Here is a 7,924-nt window from a genome sequence, read left to right on the forward strand (position 1 = left end):
GCCCCGCAGATTCTCCCAACGAAGGCCTGAGAAAAATCCCCTGCCGCTTCTAGCCAGGGGCGGGGAAAAGGAACCACCTGGAAATCCACCAGAACTTTCTGCTCCTCTTAACAAGGCCTGCCCTCAGGAGACACCATTTAAACAGGGCCTCACCTGCCCTTGTTTTATCAGAGCCTGAGTGTTCTGGGGAAGGGAAATGCCCAGCCCCAGCTAGCCTAATGCAGAGGAAGGAAAAGAGCCAGCCCCAGTCCCTCTGGCCACCTGGTGCCACTTAAGAGGGTGAAAAACAAAAAGAAAAACCAGAGAAGCCCTTGTGAAGTTCCCTTGCAGCGGCAAAGGCTTCCAAGACTGACACCTAATCATAGGACTATGAACACGCCCCCAACACCCACCTAACCACCACAATAGTAAAGGCCTACTTACTGCACTTTCCTTACCCAGGACATCAAGTCCACCATTTTAAAAGGCAAAAAGAGACGGAGCAAGCATCAGAACCAGACTCAGATATGGCCCGGATGTTGTTGGAAGTGTCAAACCAGAAATGTAAAATAACTATGATTAATAGGCAAAGGGTGTTATTGGAAGAAGCAGACCACATGCAGGAACAACATGCAGTCAGCAGAGAGACGGAAATCCTAAGAGAACCATGAGAAATGCTTGAGATAAAAAACATGGTAACAGAATGAAGACGGTCTTTGATGGGCTTATTAATAAACTGGACACACTTGAGAAAGAATCTCTGAGCTTAGGGATATGTTAATAGAAACTTCCAAAATGGAAAAGTAATGATTAAAAAAACAAAAACAAAACATACACACACACCACAGAACAGAATATCCAAGAACTGTGTGAGACAACTACGTATAACAAAGGTGTCACATACCTGTAATGGGAATATCAGAAAGAGAAGAAAAAGGGAAAGAACCAGAAGAAATACTGAAGCAATAATGATGGCAAATTTTGCCAAATTAATGTCAAGCCATAGATTGATCCAGGAAGATCAGAACATTATGCAGAAATAATACAAACAAATGAACAACAAAAACCCTATACCTCCGCATATATTCAAACTGCAGAAAAGCAAAGATAAAGAAAAAAAATCTTGAAAGAAGCCATTGGACCAGGGTAGGGAAGGGGGGTGGGGAGGGAGAAACTTATCTATAGAAGAGCAAAGGTAAGAATTACACCTGACTTCTCAGAAACCATGCAAGCAAGTGGAGTGAAATATTTAGTGTTGAGAGGGGGAAAAACCACCTACCTCAATTTTGTATCTTGAAAAATTATTCTTCAAAAATGAAGAAGTAAAAAATTTCTTAGAAAAACAAAAAATGAGGGAATTTGTTGCCAATAGACCTACCTACCTTGCAAGAAATGTTAAGTTTTTCGAACAGAAAGAAAATAATATAGGTCAGAAACTCTAATAAAGAAAAAGCATTGCAGAAAGAATAAGTGACGGTAAAATAAGCATTTATATTTTTCTTATTCTTAATTAATCAGATCACAATTTGTTCAAAATAATAGCAAAATGTATTTGATGATTATAGCTATGTATAAGTAGAATGAATGACAGCAATGATACAAAGAACAGGAGAGAGGAATTAAAAGTATTTTTGTCATTATAAAATACTTACACTCCCACAAAGCAGTATAATGTTACTTGAAAATGGACTTGGATTAGTTGTAAATGCATATTACAATTCTAGGACAACCACTTAAAATTGTGTTTAAAATGAACTATAATTGATATATAAGAAAGAAGAGAAAATGGAATCCTATTAAATGTTCACTTAAAGCCACAGGAAAACAGTGGAAGACAAAAATAGGAAGAATAAGGGCCCTGAATAGAAAACAGTAACAATATGGTAGATGTTAATCCAGCTATAGCATTAATCACTTTAAACTTCAATGGTTTAAACACACCAATTACAAGACAGATATTGTCAGAGTGGATTAAAAAACAAGACCCAACTACATTTCGTCTACAAAAAATCCACTATAAATATAAAGATATGTGTAAATTAAAATAAAGGCATGGAGAAATTTATATTATGTTAACACTAATAAAAAAAAGTAGCAGCTATATTAATTTCAGACAGCAGATTTCAGAGCAAGGCAAGTTATCAGGGATAAAGAAGAGCTTACATAACAATAAAGGGATCAGTTCTCCAAGAAGACATAATAATCGTTAAAGTATATAAACCTAACGACAGAGTGTCAAAATACTTGAGGCAAAAACTGATAGAACCACAAGGAAAATTAATGAATGTGCAATTTTAGTTGTAGACTTCAATACCCCTCTATCAGAAACAAACAGATCTAACAGGCAGAAAATCAGTAAGGACATAGTTGATTTCAACAACACCATCAATCAACTGGATACAATGGACTTCTGTAGAGCACTTCACCCAACAGCAGAAAATACACTCTTCTCAAGCTTGTATGGAACATTCACCAAGATAGAGCACACTCTTGGCCATAAAACACACTGTAATATGTTTAAAAGAGTAGAAATCATATAACATATGCCCTCAGACCACAGTGGAATTAAGCCAAAACTCAGTAATGAAAATAGCTAGAAAACCCCAAATACTTGGAGTTTAAACAGCATATTTCTAAATAACTCATGGGTCAGAGAGGAAATCTTGAGAAAAATTTTAAAATATTTTGAACTAAAAAGGAAAATCAAGTTATCAGAAGTTGTAGGATGCAGCAAAAGCATTTTATGTATACACACTTACATACACACCTACAGAGATTGTTTTAGAAAGCAATATAGTTTGTATCAAGAACTTAATTTCTTCTCAAATTACTCCAGATAACCCACATGGGGTGTTTAGTTCCACTTTTCCCATATCAGAATTGGGCATCAGGAGCATCAACAATCTCTTGAGCCCCGCCCTGTTCTCAGCACAGTGCAGTACACTGCAATACAGAGTTAAAACATATCCTCTCCTCCAATTCCCCAAGGTTTTCAGACAATACACATAGTGGGATGGTTTGAAGGACCAATATTCGCATTCATCTTCTCCATCTGGATGACTTTAAGCACTGGATCTCCTTGGTTCTAAATTATTCATTATTTACTCCTTTATCACATTAATAAGACCTGCGTCAGAGGGTCATTGGAAGGATCCAATGGTAGAACCCATGTCTGTCCTAAGGGCACAGTAAGTGCTGGCTTCTTTCTGTATTTATCATCCCATATAATAGGGCATATGTTCCCACTCTCTTGTAGCAGAACTGAACCATCTCAATTGCTTTGGGAGGGGCTAGAGCCCACCTGTCCATCAGCTACACCAGGCACCAAGTCCAGAGCTAAAATTACTTTTAGAGGCTCATCAAAATGTTATAATTTCTTTTAAAATCAGAATTTTAAAATTAACCTTTGGGGTCAAAGATTATAATCATCTCTACATCAATACCATCATTAAGTATAATTTTTGTTTTGTTTTGTTTTTTACAGGGGAAGGGACCCACCAAAGCAAAAAATGCTTTAGGCCCACCACAGTCATAATGTGGCTCTGGGAGCGAGACTATCCCAGTTCAGTGCAAGCCAACTTTAGGCAAAGAAACAAGAGAAATCTGAAATTTTTTTAGGGGAAATAAGTACTGATTTCTCTCTCTCCTTTACCTACACATGATCTTAATAAGCTTTCTCCTATAGGTGAAATGTACAAGAATACAACACGTGTCTGCTCAATGGCAGGGAACCAGGGGAGTCCAAACAACAGATTTTGGTTCTTAATGAAATGTTCCAGAGTGTTTATTCACAAAAGACCATATGAATAACTACCATTTATCAGGATACGACCTGCAAGGCATTGGGCTAAGAGATAACTTTGTATTACCTCTTGGGATCCTCAAAATCATTTTAGGTGAGTATCATCCATTTGTACAAATGAAGAAACAGATTCAGTAAGGCTGATCCACGTGCCCACTGTCACGCAACCAGAAAGTAGCAGGGTTGGGATGGAAAGCCAGACTCAAACATGGGTTATACCTCGAAGGAGGCACCTTCTTCTGACCTGGAGTAGGGCTGCGTTGTATGTTGAAGGACATAGGCTCCAGAAGTTGTGACTATGGCAAGATTGAAACTATGGTTGGCCCAGAAACCGATGCTCAATTCCAGTGCACTGGTATTAACAAATATTTCAACTCTTACACTGGCATAAGCAGAATGGATTATGCACTGGCCACATACAGAGACATTGCTTTGATTATCCTGTGAAAGTCTAAAAAATAAAAATAAAAAACTCCAGCTGGGAAAGCAGCATTAATGGATTCCTGTAAAGCAACCTGTCTGTACCTCATCCATTAAGTCCTCATGCCTGGGAAACTAATGTCAACTCACCATGGAATATTCAATTCATATAATAAATATGGACCTGGGGAAGAAAACCCATATTCTTAAACATTAAATAAAAACTCAAAACCAAACTAAAATGCAAATATATATTTAAATACGAATTTAAATTCATGTAAAACCTGTAGTTATATGAATATAGAATAAAAATAATATAATCTGCAAATAATATTCCTTAAGTGTGAATGCAAACAGCTATCCAGAGAGTAGACCCAGGAGGTGCTGCAAGGCAGGTTTCAATTGGACAGGACACTGGGAAGGTCACCTCAATCAGTGCTCTCCGAAGCATGGTCCATGAAATGGTGCTGGTTCACAAACTATTAGTTACCAGTCCCAGATAAGATAATTAGAGCAATTGACAGTGGGTGTGTAAAGACTGCATAGAAATTTAACATTTTTACAAAATCCATGCATATCATCAGTGGACTCATCTCACTGAGCATGATATAGACCAAGTAAGTTATTCTTGAACTTGTGAGTTAAGAAACAGGCAGTGAGCTGGAGCTAGTCTCGTGCAGTAGAATCATATATTGGTTTATGATGGACCAGAATTGTCTTTAAAAGGAGGGGGTTCTTCATTACAGACAGCTTGAGGAGCACTGACCTAGCAGGTGAAATGTCACAGGCATTACTGCGAAGCTTCCTCCATCTTGCCACTGACCTCTCCCATGCCTGGAAGTTATTATGAACACGAGACTCAAACTCAGGTGTAGACGGCCTGGGGAGACCATTATACAGGACCCATAAATAGGCTGAGAACTGACTGGTTCAAGACTGGGGCAGAATGGCTCCACTTCCTAGAACGGGGAGCACTGAAACACCTCTGTTCTAAAAGTCATTAGGTAGTCAAGTCAAATTCCGACCAATTCTGTAATTTGTCCCAATCGGGGAAAAGCTCCATACCTAAGAGCTTAAGGGAATATCTTAGCAGCCCTACATTTTTAGGAAATGGTCTTCAACCACGTGACCTATTAGAGACATTTCCTCCTAGCTGTATAAAGGATTTAGTTTATTTTTAGAGCTTTTTTGAGAATATGAGCTGTCTAGTTGTGGGGTATTGGGTTGTCTCCTTTTTCTTCAAAAGCATGAACATTTAAAAGTCACATGAATAGCATCTCTCTTTTTTTTATAAACACTCACCACAGTTTCAGAAGTTATATCAAGCCTTATATTGATTAGAATTAAATTTTTAAAGACATTCCCAGCTTCAGACCTTAGCTTTCTTATCCTCAACCCCACATTCAATAAATGGCTCTTCATTTTCTGTGGCCCATGAGAAAGATGGTTCACAGGTGCACCTAAGAACGCTATGTGTCTGATAAATTCTAACCGGCACTCATTCAACATTTATCAAGCAATTATGTGTCAGGCACTGAGAAAAATGCTTAGCATAAAAGGGGCTTGCTGGGTTGTTTTGTGTCTTAATAATAGATGAGTATTATAATTCTCACTAAAAAAAATAATAATAAATAAATAAATAAATAAATAAATAAATAAATAAAGGAGAAGCTGGGCAAACAAAAGATTACATTTCCTATTGTTAGAATACCAACTTTATAGTCATTATATCTGAGACAGTGGTAACAATAAAAAGACCAAATAGTTATCCTGGTAGGGCGCTCAGTGGCTAGAGCCTCTGCCCAAACACCAAAGGGTCTTGGGTTCACTCCCTGGCCCCTCTCTGAGGCATGTGCAGGAAGCAACCGATTGATGTGTCTCTCTCACACCAATGTTTCTCTCTCTCTCCCTCCCTCTCTCTCTCTAAAAAGCAATGGAAAAATAATAGCCTCCGGTGAGGATTAACAAACAAGCACAGACCAAATAGTTAACTACATTGTGGGTGCAAGAATGACCCCAGAGTAAAGAATGACTTGATTGAAAAATATGTGGAGTAGAACCAAATTTTATTCATTGCTAACACCCACCAGTACCACCTCTACAACACTACACATCGAAGATACTCTTCCGGCTATTATTCCCGAAAAACGAATCACCCCAAAGTTAGTGGCATTAAAATAACAACAATTTGTTATGCTCACAGATTCTGTGGCTTCTGTGGGGTTAGCTTGTGTCTGCTCCACGACCTCTGGGGCCTCGGCTTGGAAGAACTGAGGATGCCCCAAGGTGACTCAATGGTGGGGGCCTGGAGTTGCCTGAACCCTTGGTCACTCACACGTGAGGTGGTTGATGCCAGTGTCAGCCAGGACCTCTGCTCGGGACCCACACATGGCCTCCATGGAGCTGCTTGGGCTTACTCTCAGCATGGCTGTTGGCTTTTTAAGAGTAAGTGTTCCAAAGAGAACTGGATGGAAGTTTCTAATGATCTATCCTCAGACATCACACAGTGCGACTTCTACTGTAGTCACGCACCTTCCGAGTTTCAGGAAAAGGGAACATAGATCTTTACCTCTCGGTGGAAGGTGTGGCAAAGTCACATTATAAGAACAGCATGTTGCACAGGACTTAATGTTGCAACTACTTTTGGGAAATAAACTCTGCCACAAATATCAAATAATCAGTTGGTGACTAAATATATCAGGGTTAAACATTGGTGCTTGCCTCAGTTCTTTGAGAACACAGCGTGACCGTATTCCAACCCTTAAGGCCTTATGATTTGCTTTGGTCAATGAAACATGGATGGAAGTGACTTATGTAACTTATGGTAGGAAGCATTAACAGCCAATCCTCATCATCCATAGACTCTGTATTTGCAAACTCACCAACTTGCTGGTATGTGTTTGCAACTCCAAAAGCAACCCTCACAGCACCCTCTCCATCGCTGGTAGACATGTGCATGTGTAGAGCACTGAACAATGTGAGCCCCTGGGTGCACATGTTCCCAGCTGAGGTTAAACAAAGCGAAGCTCTGCCCTCTAGGTTCCGCTCTCATACAGTAAAAAAGGTGTCCTTTTTGAAATCTATGTAGTGCGATGTTTTCAGCATTTTTGTGCTTTTGGTGGGTGATTTTGCTCTTTAAAATGGCCTCAGGCACAGTGCCGAAGTGCTGTCGAGTGAGTTCAAGCACAGGAAGGCTGTGCTGTGCCTTTTGAAGAAGTTAGGCTGGTTGTGGGTTCAGTGTTAAGGATTTAATGACGTATATTAAATTAGGTATTTTTGTACAACAACACATATAACACACCAGTAGATCAAAACGTTCAGGCTCACAGGAACCCTAACTCTGAGTTTCCTCTAGAAGCACGGGTTCAGTACTCACTTATTCAATGTTCGTGGTGACGGGACTGAGCATCAGCTGTGCCTACTGTTGCAGGCCTCCCCAGGGCCCTCCTCCACGCACCCCCCTACCCCACTAGGCTGAATGAGGAGGCACCTGGTTATAAAAGCACCACACACACCCCTGTGAACACTGATTAATTAGGAGCTATTAGAAATAACAACATTACCATAATTAATCAACAAGAAAACTAGCTAGATTGTTTTGACATATGAGTATAAAACTTGAGCCTTCTGAATTTCATTCAATTTGTTCTAATGCAAATCCTATTATCTTGAAATAAATCCTTTGCTTTCCTTCCTTCTGTTCTTTTATATAACTAATTATCA

Source organism: Myotis daubentonii, chromosome 6, assembly GCF_963259705.1.
Source record: "Myotis daubentonii chromosome 6, mMyoDau2.1, whole genome shotgun sequence".
Classification (NCBI taxonomy): Eukaryota; Metazoa; Chordata; class Mammalia; order Chiroptera; family Vespertilionidae; genus Myotis; species Myotis daubentonii.